We start from the raw sequence: 13,484 nt of genomic DNA on the forward strand, positions 1-13,484 counted from the left end.
AAGCTGATGTTGAATGGTTTTATGAAGATCTACAAGACCTTTTAGAACTAACACCCAAAAAAGATGTCCTTTACATTATAGGGGACTGGAACACAAACGTAGGAAGTCAAGAAAAACCTCGAGTAACAGGCAAATTTGGCCTTGGAGTACGGAATGAAGCAGGGCAAAGGCTAATAGAGTTTTGCCAAGAGAACACACTGGTCATACCAAACACCCTCTTCCAACAACACAAGAGAAGACTCTACACATGGACATCACCAGATGGTCTACACCGAAATCAGACTGATTATGTTCTTTGCAGCCAAAGATGGAGAAGCTCTATACAGTCGGCAAAAACAAGACCGGGAGCTGACTGTGGCTCAGATCGTGAACTCCTTATTGCCAATTCAGACTTAAATTGAAGAAAGTGGGGAAAATGACTAGACCATTCAGGTATGACCTAAATCAAATCCCTTATGATTACACAGTGGAAGTGAGAGAGATTTAAGGGACTAGATATGATAGACAGAGTGCCTGATGAACTATGGATGGAGGTTCGTGACATTGTACAGGAGACAGGGATCAAGACCATCCCCATGGAAAAGAAATGCAAAAAAGCAAAATGGCTGTCAGTGGAGGCCTTACAAATAGCTGTGAAAAGAAGACAAGCGAAAAGCAAAGGAGAAAAGGAAAGATATAAGCATCTGAATGCAGAGTTCCAAAGAATAGCAAGAAGAGATAAAGCCTTCCTCAGTGATCAATGCAAAGAAATAGAGGAAAACAACAGAATGGGAAAGACTAGAGATCTCTTCAAGAAAATTAGAGATACCAAGGGAACATATCATGCAAAGATGGGCTCGATAAAGGACAGAAATGGTATGGACCTAACAGAATCAGAAGATATTAAGAAGAGGTGGCAAGAATACACAGAAGAACTGTACAAAAAACAGCTTCACAACCAAGAAAATAACGATGGTATGATCACTCACCTAGAGCCAGACATTCTAGAATGTGAAGTCAAGTGGGCCTTAGAAGGCATCACTACAAACAAAGCTAGTGGAGGTCATGGAATTCCTGAAATTAAGCTATTTCAGATCCAGAAAGATGATGCTGTGAAGGTGCTGGACTCAATATGCCAGCAAATTTGGAAAACTCAGCAGTGGCCACAGGACTGGAAAAGGTCAGTTTTCATTAAAATCCCAAAGAAAGGCAATGCCAAAGAATGCTCAAACTACTGCACAACTGAACTCATCTCATACACTAGTAAAGTAATGCTCAAAATTCTCCAAGCCAGGCTTCAGCAGTACGTGAACCGCGAACTTCCAGATGTTCAAGCTGGTTTTAGAAAATGCAGAGGAACCAGAGATCAAATTGCCAACATCTGCTGGATCATAGAAAAAGCAAGAGAGTTCCAGAAAAACATCTATTTCTGCTTTATTGACTATGCCAAAGCCTTTGACTGTGTGGATCACAATAAACTGTGGAAAATTCTGAAAGAGATGGGAATACCAGACCACCTCACCTGCCTCCTGAGAAACCTATATGCAGGTCAGGAAGCAAGTTAGAACTGGACATGGAACAACAAACTGGTTCCTAATAGGAAAAGGAGTACGTCAAGGCTGTATATTGTCACCCTGCTTATTTAACTTCTATGCAGAGTACATTATGAGAAACGCTGGGCTGGAAGAAGCACAAGCTGGAATCAAGATTGCTGGGAGAAATACAGTAACCTCAGATATACAGATGACACCACCCTTATGGCAGAAAGTGAAGAACTAAAGAGCCTCTTGATGAAAGTGAAAGAGGAGAATGAAAAGGTTGGCTTACAGCTCAACATTCAGAAAACTAAGATCATGGCATCCAGTACCATCACTTCATGGCAAATAGATGGGGAAACAGTGGAAACAGTGGCTGACTTTATTTTTGGGGGTTCCAAAATCACTGCAGATGGTGACTGCAGCCATGAATTTAAAAGATGCTTACTCCTTGAAAGGAAAGTTATGACCAACCTAGATAGCATATTCAAAAGCAGAGACATTACTTTGTCCACAAAGGTCCGTCTAGTCAAGGCTATTGTTTTTCCAGTGGTCAGGTATGGATGTGAGAGTTGGACTGTGAAGAAAGCTGAGCGCTGAAGAATTGATGCTTTTGAACTGTGGTGTTGGAGAAGACTCTTGAAAGTCCCATGGACTGCAAGGAGATCCAACCAGTCCATCCTAAAGGAGACCAGTCCTAGGTGTTCATTGGAAGGACTGATGTTGAAGCTGAAACTCTAATACTTTGGCTACGTGATGTGAAGAGCTGACTCATTTGAAAAGACCCTGATGCTGGGAGGGATTGGGGGCAGGAGGAGAAGGGGACAACAGAGGATGAGATGGCTGGGTGGCATCACCAACTCAATGGACATGGGTCTGGGAAGATTCTGGGAGTTGGTGATGGACAGGGAGGCCTGGCGTGCTGTGATCATTGGGTTGCAAAGTGTCGGACATGACTGAGCGACTGAACTGACTGGACTGAATTGTTCCCCAAAGCCTCCAATAGAACTGCAAAGTTTTTCTGAACATGAATGTCCATCCTGTCAAACACATCTGGGAATCTATAAATTATTTCCTCAGACTCCACTGCCCAATATCTCTCCTGAAGTTCTTGATCCTCCCACTCCAGTTAGACTACTTATTCTCTAGACTATTGCCCAGCAGTCACCCTGGACTTGCTATCACCCTTCTTTCCAGATCTTATGCCTTTTCATTTTTATCTGTTGTTTTGTTTGCCCCCTTACTTTTGATGGGACACATAGTCCAGCAGCTTCATAAGAAACAGCTCACGAGAAGTAACATTTTCAAAACCATGCATGTCTGAGAATGTCTTTACTCTCATGCCTGACTGGTAGTTTGACTGGATAAAGAATTCTAAGTAAGAAATAATTTTCTCTCAGAAAGTATTGTTTTACTGGTAGAGCTTCCAGAGCTGGGTTTCGGTATTTTTTTTAAGATTTATTTATTTACTTTTTGGCTGTGAGTCTTCGTTGCTGCACGTGGACTTTCTCTAGTTTCCACGAGTGAGGGCTACTCTTCACTGCAGTGTGCAGGCTGCTCATCGTGATGGCTTCTCTCGTTGAGGAGCACAGGCTCTAGGCGCAAGGGCTTCAGCAGTTGCAGTGTATGGGCTCAGTAGTTGTGGCCCATGGGCTTAGTTGCTCCGAAGCATGTGGGATCTTCCCAGACTGGGGAATCAAACCTGTGTCCCTTGCATTGCAAGGAGCATTCTTAACCACTGGACCACCAGGGAAGCCCCCAGAGCTGGTTTTGAGAAGTCTGATACCATTTGAATTTTCAGTCCTATATATGGCCTCTGGTTCTCTCCACCCCTATGCTGTAGAAGTATTTAGAATCTTATTTTTATTACCCATATTCTACAATTTCACAACTATATGCTCTGGGATGGGTCTTTTTCTTCATTCATTGTGCTGGGCACTTAGGAGGCCCTTTCACTTTGGAAGTTCATGCCCCTTGGTTGTAGAAAATGTTCTTGTATTAGTCAAAAACAGACTTCCTAGATTGATCCTTTACTTTTTAATTCTTTTCTCTCTTATTTTCCATCTTTGATTTTTCACCATTAATGGATGATTTCCTCTTTATCTCCTTGGCAGGCCAATCAAATGCTTTAAATAAAGCCATAAATAAATAATCATATGAAACTATATATAAACATATAATCATATTTTAAAATTTTCAAGAATCTTTATGGCTTTCTAATTACTCCTATTTTATAGTATACTATTCTTATTTCATAGATGGATTTCCTTCTCAAACCTCTCCTAGAAGAAGCATATTTAGAAGATAATAATTAGTTTTTTTGCTGGTTACACTTCAAAGTTTTCTTCTTTTACTTGGGGCTCTTCAGTTTCTCCAAATCCACCAGTTTCCTGGCAGGTGTGGGTGGGATGGGGATGATTCCTACCTGCTTAAGAGTCAAAGGATAGAAGAGGACTCGAAGTCTCAAGAGCCTCACCATTCAGTACACAGACAGTCCCTTCATTTCCCTCTTCTTAGGATAACATTCCTTCTCCATCAGCTGTCATACTAGATGCTTACCTAGTATGAAGCATGTATGGTTCAATTGTTTTCCAAAAATAAAAATTCACCTCTTGTTGAGGTAAGTGAGACTTAACTGATTAATTGCAATGAATGGAGATGGTGACTTTTAGGCCCAGTTACCCCTGAAAAGACTTTCAATAGTCCTCCTGTTTTCAGGCCAAGCCTGACATCCACCTTCAGTTCCAGAGCTGAACTGTAGGTTTTGTAGGTTCTGTGATGCTAACTGGCTTGCTTCTATCTAGCATCTGCCTCTATAGACAGTACTTTCAAGGAACTCACCCTATCTGAAGGCTACAAACAAAAAGTAAACAAATAAGATATTTTCAAAGACGGTAAGAATGATGTAGACAAAGCATAATAACGAGGGGGTAAAGAGTGATACTGGATGGCTATTTTAGACAGGCTAGTCAACAAAAGTCTCTTTGAGGATGGGATATCTCAGAAGAAGCATGCTAAATGATTCTGGAACAAAGACATTATAGGAAAAGGGAAAAGAAAGTACAAAGACCCTGAAGTATGAAAGAGGTTGGTATATCTGAAAAACAAAAAGGCCAGTGAGGGTGGTTGGGATGGTGTAAGCTAGGAAAGAGTGATCAGAAATAAGCTCAGGGACTTCCCTAGCGGTCCAGTGGTTAAGACTTTGCCTTCCAATGCAAGGGGTGCAGGTTCAACCCCTGGTCGGGGAGCTAAGATCCCACATGCCTTGTAGCCAAAAAACATAACCTCATAGCCAAAAAGCATAAAACAGAAGCAATATTGTAACAAATTCAATAAAGACCTTAAAAATGGTCTACATTAAAAAAAAAAGAAGAAAATAAGGTCAGAGAAGCAGATAGGTCAATTCATTTAAGGTCTTGTATGCACACATCTCAACATCAAAGCCCAGGGTTTAGACTTTATTTGAAGAGTGACAAAAAGTCATAGAAGGAAATTCAGCAGAGGTGGATGGTATGATCTGATTTACCTTTTTCAAGTTCAAACTGGCTACCATGGAACAAGAGAGGAATCTGGGAGATCAACTAAGAGTGTTGAAGTAGGATGGTGGCTATGGAGCTAATAAGTGGTAGTCAGACTCAGGGCATATTTTAAAGATAATGTTAAACTATTTGAAGGTTTGAAGTATGGTATAAAGGAAAAATATTAAAGATGACACCTAAGGTTTTGGCATAAGTAACAGATGAATGGTAATTCCATTTGCTGAGAATGGGAGACATCTAGAAAGTAAAACATGTGGGTGGGATAGGAATATGATCAACAGTGGCCCATAACAGGTGCTCAGTAATTGGTACCCATTGTTTATATTAACAATCATCTTACATTGTATGTCAATTATATCTCAATAAATTTCTTAAAAATCACCTTCTTTCTGGGGTTATACTATGTCACTATCCACAGACAATAACATAAATAGTACTGAAGCTGATTCCACCTTTATTTTAAACAAAAACTTTCTGGTTATATGACATTAGAACTCAGACTCAATTCATAAGTCATCAGACTTTCTAGCATAGTACAGAGAAGAGAAAACAATATTAAGATCCCCTTACCAACGTGCAAGTGTTATAAATTTGCTTTGACGGCTATATTGACACTCTTTCATTTAGTTACTCACTAGTATTACAATGATAAAATCAAAAAGGTGAACTTTAATCCATCATTTTTAAATGCTTCCCATTTATTCTGAACAACACGTGCACACACACAATGCAAACACACCCTGAGATAATATATTTTTCAAACCTGATCATTTAAAAACTATTCAACATTAATTCCGTATGATTTCTAAGCTGATCCATTCTCCTCATTTAACAAAAGCAGAAACCAAAGCCCAGAGGTCAAATAACTTGTCCAAGAGAACACAATTAGGAAATCACAGAGTGCATAAGAATGTGCATAAGAATACCTGAAGATAAGGCTAGAAAAATAGAGCAGACGTTAGCTGTCTGTCTAAAGAATTTCTGATTCAATTCTGAAATAAATGGGAGCCACAAAAAGTTTTTAAGAAATGTTCAGTCGCTAAGTTGTGTCCGACTCTTTGTAACCCCATGAATTGCAGCACACCAGGCTTCCCTATTCTTCACTATCTCCTGGAGTTTGCTCAAATTCATGTCCATTGAGTCAATGATTCTATCTAATGCACTCACCCTCTGCTGCTCTCTTCTCCTTTTGCCTTCCCTTCTCTTCTTTTGCTTTCCCAGAATCAGGATCTTTCCCAGTGAGCCAGCTCTTTGTATAAGCTATACGATTAGAGTTATGTATCAGGAAAAGTGAAAAGGAGGGCAAAAAGAATAATTCATTCAAGGCAAAAGTGAAGAGGATTGAACTGACAGATGCATAGGGGAAGAAGAAGATGCTAAAGTCTTTGAAGGTTTAAAATCAAGAGCTTAGTTTCTGATTAGAAGCAAGGAATAAAAGGAATAACTAGAGATGAATTTGGGATTTTCATAATGGGTAACTGGAAAGACTGCTATCTTAATAATGAGGTTGGGAAAATACTCTGACACATCCTCATAGCATTAGCAGATACTAGTCTGTTTCCTAGGTATACAGTTTGCTTCCTAAGGAGACCATCTGGGAGGTAACAGCCCTCTACTTCTCATCTATTCACCATGGTATTACCTAGCATGGGGTTGGACTGAGTAGTTCTAAATAAATATTTGGTGATTTGAAAGCATATTCTTCATTTTAACAAAATGGCAATCATATTGTTGCATATGGATTCTGAAGAGGAGTTAATTCTGAATAAAAATAGGTAGATAGGAAAATAAATTCAGAATGTGGCCTAAAAAGAAGTAAACATGAGATTGTAAACAAGGAGTCTAAAAGAAATATTAAATTTCTCATGGCATGAAGAATAACAAAGAGGTATGAGAACAAATCTTGGTACAAGTCTTCAAAAAGGCCATTGGGGAGTGGAAGTGAGCAGGGCACAGAATTGGGTTACAGATCTTTGAGCATAAGACTTCCTGGCATAAACAACCTTATTCACAAGAGGTCCAAACTATCGGTCCCTGCCCTCAACAAAGCAGTTTATTGTTCTTTTTCTCAACTGATAAGTTAGAGCAACTGATGATAAAACAATCTTAACTGTATCCATGTATTAAAAAAATATAGACATACAAACAAAATACACACATCTACTTGCCTCTGTGTCTCACCAGGGCCACTCTCTTCCTTCCAACTAGAAATCTTAGGAGGGAGAAAGATAAAAAGAAAAGAGGAAGTAGGGAGGCTGGGGTCAAGAAAAAGAGAGAAATAAAACTGCAAAGGTTCAGCTCATTCACTCATGCTGGGCACAAAATAGCTGTGCCAGCAGAGGACCAATTCACGCCCAGAGGATCAGATGCTCACCATTTGGCAGCTCATGCAGATAGCCTTTTTTCCCAAGTACACCTTCAAAATCACTAATGTAGCAAATTTCAACTTTTTCTTTGTTTTTAAGTAGGAGATCTTTTCTGTAAAATTCTTAGATGGAAGTTCAATATAAAACAGCTTCTCTGGCTGGATGAAGCAGAGATGGAAACCGAAAGGCTCATCTGCTCAGCCACCTCCCTCCTGAGGTTAAACCCCTGAGGACACAAGTCGGTGAAAATCCTAGGGTTCCAAGAAATGGATTCTTCCCAATTTAAATCTCATAATGAAGGAAAGCTTTGGTGCATATTTCTGTCTCAGCTTTTGTACCTCTAAAAACAAACTAACGTGTACTAACAGCTTGAAAATAAGCTAAGAGCCATACTAACGAATGGGAACAAAAAATTTGAATCACAAAAAATATAAACTATGAACAGTAAATTCCTAAGACGATTAGAAAAGCATTCATGGAGAAGAAAATGGCAGCCCACTCCAGTACCCTTGCCTGGAAAACCCCCATGGACAGATAGTCCATGGGGTCACAAAGAGTAGGACACGACTGAGCGACGTCACTTTCACTTTCACTTGTCCTCACCTCCTACTCTACTCTGTCTATAAAAGAAACTGGCATTCAGACCCATATAAGATCATACGCTGGGGCACTAGCCTGCCATCTTCTAGGACGCCTAGCTTTCCAAATAAAGTTGTATTCTTTGCTTCAGCAAAAAAAAAGAAAAGCATTCAGTTCAGTCACTCAGTCGTGTCCGACTCTTTGCGACCCCATGAACCGCAGCACGCCAGGCCTCCCTATCCATCACCAACTGCCAGAGTCCACCCAAACCCATGTCCATTGAGTCGGTGATGCCATCTAACCATCTCATCTTCTGTCGTCCCCTTCTCCTCCTGCCCTCAATCTTTTCCAGTATCAGGGTCTTTTCAAATGAGTCAGCTCTTCACATCAAGTGGCCAAAGTATTGGAGCTGCAGCTTCAAAATCAGTCCTACCAATGAACACCCAAGTCTGATCTCCTTTAGGATGGACTGGTTGGATCTCCTTGCAGTCCGAGGGACTCTCAAGAGTTCTCCAACACCACAGTTCAAAAGCATCAATTCTTCAGCACACAGCTTTCTTTATAGTCCAACTCTCATATCCATACATGACCACTGGAAAAACCTTGACTAGACGGACCTTTATTGACAACATAATGTCTCTGCTTTTTAACATGCTGTATAGGTTGGTCATAACTTCCCTTCCAAGGAGTAAGCATCTTTTAATTTCATGACTGCAATCACCATCTGCAGTGATTTTGGAGCCCAGAAAAATAAAGTCAGCCACTGTTTCCACTGTTCCCCCATCTATTTGCCATGAAGTGATGGGACTGGATGCCATGACCTTAGTTTTCTGAATGTTGAGCTTTAAGCCAACTTTTTCCTTCTCCTCTTTCACTTTCATCAAGAGGCTCTTTAGTTCTTCCTCACTTTCTGCCATAAGGGTGGTGTCATCTGCATATCTGAGGTTATTGTATTTCTCCCAGCAATCTTGATTCCAGCTTGTGCTTCCTCCAGCCCAGTGTTTCTCATGATGTACTCTGTGTATAAGTTAAATAAGCAGGGTGACAATACACAGCCTTGACGTATTCCTTTTCCTATTTGGAACCATTCTGTTGTTCCATGTCCAGTTCTGACTGTTGCTTCCTGACCTGCATACAGGTTTCTCAAGAGGCAGGTCAGGTGGTCTGGTATTCCCATCTCTTTCAGAATTTTCTGCAGTTTATTGTGATCCACACAGAAAACCATTAAGGAAATAAAAATTCTAAGAATTTGAGACTGGGACACAGTTGTGCATCCTCAGTTCAGTTCAGTCGCTCAGTCGTGTCCGACTCTTTGAGACACCATGGAGTGCAGCACGCCAGGCCTCCCTGTCCATCATCAACTCAAGGAGTTTACTCAAACTCTTGTCCACTGAGTCCGTGATGCCATCCAGTCATCTCATCCTCTGTCATCCCCTTCTCCTCCTGCCTTCAATTTTCCCAGCATCAGGGTCTTTTCAAATGAGTCAGCTCTTTGCATCAAGTGGCCAGAGTACTGGAGTTTCAGCTTCAACATCAGTCCTAGGGAAGTATAATAAATGCTTCTACTACTATAGGACTCCTCTGGCTAACAAAAGCCAAGAGGACTTTGCTTGCTCTAGGCCCCCTTGGTAGGATAATTTCCTTCTGTTGTATTCAAAATATACAATGAAAGTAAAGGCATGAAAACATGAAAGATATAAACAACTAGAACTTCTTTTAAAAAGTAATACACTCCCAGGCTTTTAACTGCACTATATTTGAGACAGATGGCTTATGCAGGACAAAAAATGTCACCATCAAAATGAAAACCCACCATGGTTAATAATCAGTATAGTAATTTTCATGTATTATATGCTTACTGTGGATTACAACAGATCTATAGATTTTATATACATAATCTCATTTGTTGGCTTATTGTGAAGATCAAGATAGAATTAACATTACATTTTATATGTTAGAAAACTTAGCTCACAGCAAAGAATATGATTTTTTGTAAGTTAAAAGGGAAGGGCGTGTCATTCCTGAACAACGAGGTGAAAAAAAGATAGGCTGAGAAAGTAGACCAAGGAGACTTGGTCTAGGAATAGTATAGACTTGGAATAGGAATGGTATTCAACAAGAGCAAAGATGTGCATAGACTGAAAGCCCAGGATTATCCAATATAGTAGCTGCTAAGCTTCCTGTGGCAATTTAAATAAAATCAAACAAAAAATTCAGTTCCTTCTTTGTACTAGCCACATTTCAATGCTCATTAGCCACATGAAGCTATTGAACAGCACAGATAAAGAACATTTCCATCATTTTAGAAAGTTCTATTCTATTCAACAGCATCACTCTAGCAGAAAACTCTTGAATGTATTAGAAACAGCAGTAGACCCTCAACAAATGTTTGGTGAGTGAATGAATGATAAAAGACAGATGGGATGCAGTGAGCCATTTAAAGAACTAGCCAGAGGAAAAGAAACTAATAATAATAGCTAACATTTACTGGACACTTAACAAAACCAAGTACTATTCCAGGGTGCTTTATATGGATTAAATTAATCCTCAATAACAACTCTACGAGGGATTTACGGTCATTATCCTCATTATACATGGGAAAACTAAGGATCTCAGAGGTTAAATAACTTTCCCAAAATCCAGGATTTGAATTCAGGCAGCTTGATCTGGAATCCAGAGCCTCCATTTTTAATCAGTACACTGTATAGTATTCTACTTCTTTATATAACAACTACATATTTAAACTTTGCTGTGAGGAAATAAAATTTGTTTAGAGTCAATCTTCCCATGCAATTACCAGTCAAGTTCATAGTGAAGAGAACAAAAAAATAAGTGATGAATAAAGAAGATTGGCAGAAAATATATCAAATGTTAATACTAGCTTGATGCCTAGATGCTGAGATTAAGGACCATTTTTTATTTTCCTGTTTTTGCGAATACTATTTTCTCAATGAATCATCCACAGTGATGATGTATCATTTCTACAATAATAATAAAACACTACTTTTTAAACGAGATGAAAATATAATCAGCTTAAAAATTCCTAAGCAGAACATCAAATCAAAACTCAACCATCTCGAGGAAATGACAACCCACTCCAGTATTCTTGCCTGGGAAATTCCATGGACAGAGGAGCCTGATGGGCTACAATCCATGGGGCTGCAAAGAGTTGAACACAATTTAGCGACTAAACAACATATACTATATGGTATACTATATATTAAATAGTAAAAAAAAAAAAAAAGGACTCAACCATCTGAAACACTGATGTCCCCTAACTGATCTCTTGGCCACCAGTCTCCTCATCATTAAACCATTCTGAATTTGCCATTAGTTACCCTCTGTCATCTAATCCCTGCTCAGAATTCAACACATAAAACATAAAATATAATCTTCTTGGCTTTGGGCAAAACATTTCTGCATAGAATGGCCCAGTTCTACCTTTCCAAATTTATCTACCAATGCTATCCCGTCAAATCCTTTAGGAGAGACATGAAAGAAAAAGTTCTTCTAGGAGAAACATGGTAGAAAGAGTCCTACCTCAAAGTTACAGACCTCAGACAACACATATCTCTTGGCCTCAGTTTCTCCAATGGAGAAAAACTGTGAAAATTAAATCTTTAAACAGCCAAAACAGCCAGCATACAAGGAAGACTTCAATAAGTGGTTTTCTCATTGCTGTTATTATTAACAAAATTTTTTTCAGTCCAATAAATTGCTCTATTTATTCCCTGACCAGATCACAAAAATAATCATAGTAGATATCTTAGTTCATCCTTTGAACAAGCTGTTGATCTAGTCTTCTCTGTGGCCAGCATCTCTACCTTCTACAAAATGTGTGGTCTTTTCCTTCATTCCACCTCATGGAGAAGAGAATTTGAATGGCCACAAGAAGTTGTTTCCTTCTTTGAAGAATTTTCCAACAGTATAGGTCTTATAAATCAGATCCTCCATGTAGATAATGCTATATTTACCAAGACATCAGGCAATCCATGTGTTATTTGTCAGGGAAATTTGCTTCTTGTTGATTTTGTCATAACCACATCTGTAGATCAATTCATCTACTGACTGCAGGTTTGGTTACCACCACGCAATATGTGGTTCCACGGTCCATGGCATGTTAAATGGAGCATAGTCAATCTTAACAAAGGTGCCACTGAAGACTTGACAAAGGTGAAGAAGTTGCAACGTCTTTCAGATCTGTGAACTCACAACACTGATGCCTCTGATCCTAATGACAAATGCCAGTTTGGGCTCTGCATGTGCATAGAAGCTGCCAGCTTTTCTTGCCATCCTAGCCATCAGAATCGCAGTTCTGTACATCTGCCTATACTCTTTGTGAGAGCACCTAACTTCTTTACAGATAAGCTTCATTCCTTACCTTTTGAAGGATCTTTTCGGCAAATTTCTTTCATAGGCACTTGATCTTCAGCTCTGCAAAATTCCTTCCCATTTCAAAAAATATATTTGTTTTCTAATTTTATTTATTTTGCTGTGCCAGTCATAGTGGCAGCACACACAATCTTCCATCTTTGTTGCGGCATGTGGGATCTTTTACTTGCAGAATATGGAATCTTTAGTTGTGGCATGCAGGATCTAATTCCCTAACTAGAGATCAAACCCAGGCCCCCTGCATAGGGAGCATGGAGTCTTAGCCACTATCCACCAGTGAAGTCCTCAAAATTTCTTCATTTTTTTCTTAAGGGTTTCAGTAGGAGCCTTAGTTTTCTCCTCTTCTGCATACTCCATAGCCAAATGGGCTTTTAATTCACTGACTCCTTAAAAAGCTTTGGACTTTTACCTTTATGCTTCATTTGTTATTATTTTGTTCCTTTCTGAGTTTCTAGAAGACTCCTGAGAGTCCCTTGGACAGCCAGGAACTCAAACCAGTGACTTTAAGGAAATCAACCCTGAATATTCATTGGAAGGACTCATGCTGAAGCTGAAGCTCCAATACTCTGGCCACCTGATGCGAAGAGCCAACTCACTGGAAAAGACCCTGATGCTGGGAAAGACTGAAGGCAGAAGGAGAAGGGGAAGACAGAGGATGAGATGATTGGATGGCATCACCAACTCACTGGACATAAATTTGAGCAAACTCCGGGAGATAGTGAAGGACAGGGAAGCCTGGTGTGCTGCAGTCCACAGGGTTACAAAGAGTCAGACACAATTTAGCGACTAAACAACAACTTTGTTCCTTTCTGAGTTCTTTCCCTATCTTCTAAAATCCTATTAAACTTCATGTTCCAATTTGAGTTAACCGCCTCCAAAAAAGCTTTCTGGCTCTGCTAAGGGAATTCCCAAAAGTTGCCTTATTAAATGCAGTTAATTACCAGAAAATTAAGTCTCAACAGGTAGAAAAAGACCTACAGCACAGCTAAATTCCAGCAAGACAGATTCAGCATGAAACCTGGAATCCCTCTTTTCAGCTATTAATACTATTCTAACAAGTCTCCAATAATGTTTCAGCTTTCTCACTGATCTCT

The 13,484-nt window shown here is 39.6% G+C and overlaps 1 protein-coding gene and 1 pseudogene across 9 annotated transcripts in view; both read right to left on the reverse strand.

Annotated features, from left to right (window-relative positions):
* The window catches only part of TESK2 (testis associated actin remodelling kinase 2), a 137,715-nt gene that overhangs the window by 56,438 nt on the left and 67,793 nt on the right, over positions 1-13,484 (reverse strand). The gene's annotated exons all lie outside the window — the stretch shown is intronic.
* LOC147375233 (large ribosomal subunit protein uL30 pseudogene) lies at positions 11,770-13,047 on the reverse strand (annotated as a pseudogene). Its single transcript, XR_015161691.1, has 2 exons — positions 12,680-13,047; positions 11,770-12,443 (listed from the first exon to the last, which is right to left on the reverse strand). The product of XR_015161691.1 is annotated as a large ribosomal subunit protein uL30 pseudogene (transcript).

The sequence above is a fragment of the Bos grunniens genome, chromosome 3 (genome assembly GCF_055505025.1).
Source record: "Bos grunniens cultivar Pamir isolate PY7600 chromosome 3, Bosgru_T2T1.0, whole genome shotgun sequence".
Taxonomy (NCBI): Eukaryota; Metazoa; Chordata; class Mammalia; order Artiodactyla; family Bovidae; genus Bos; species Bos grunniens.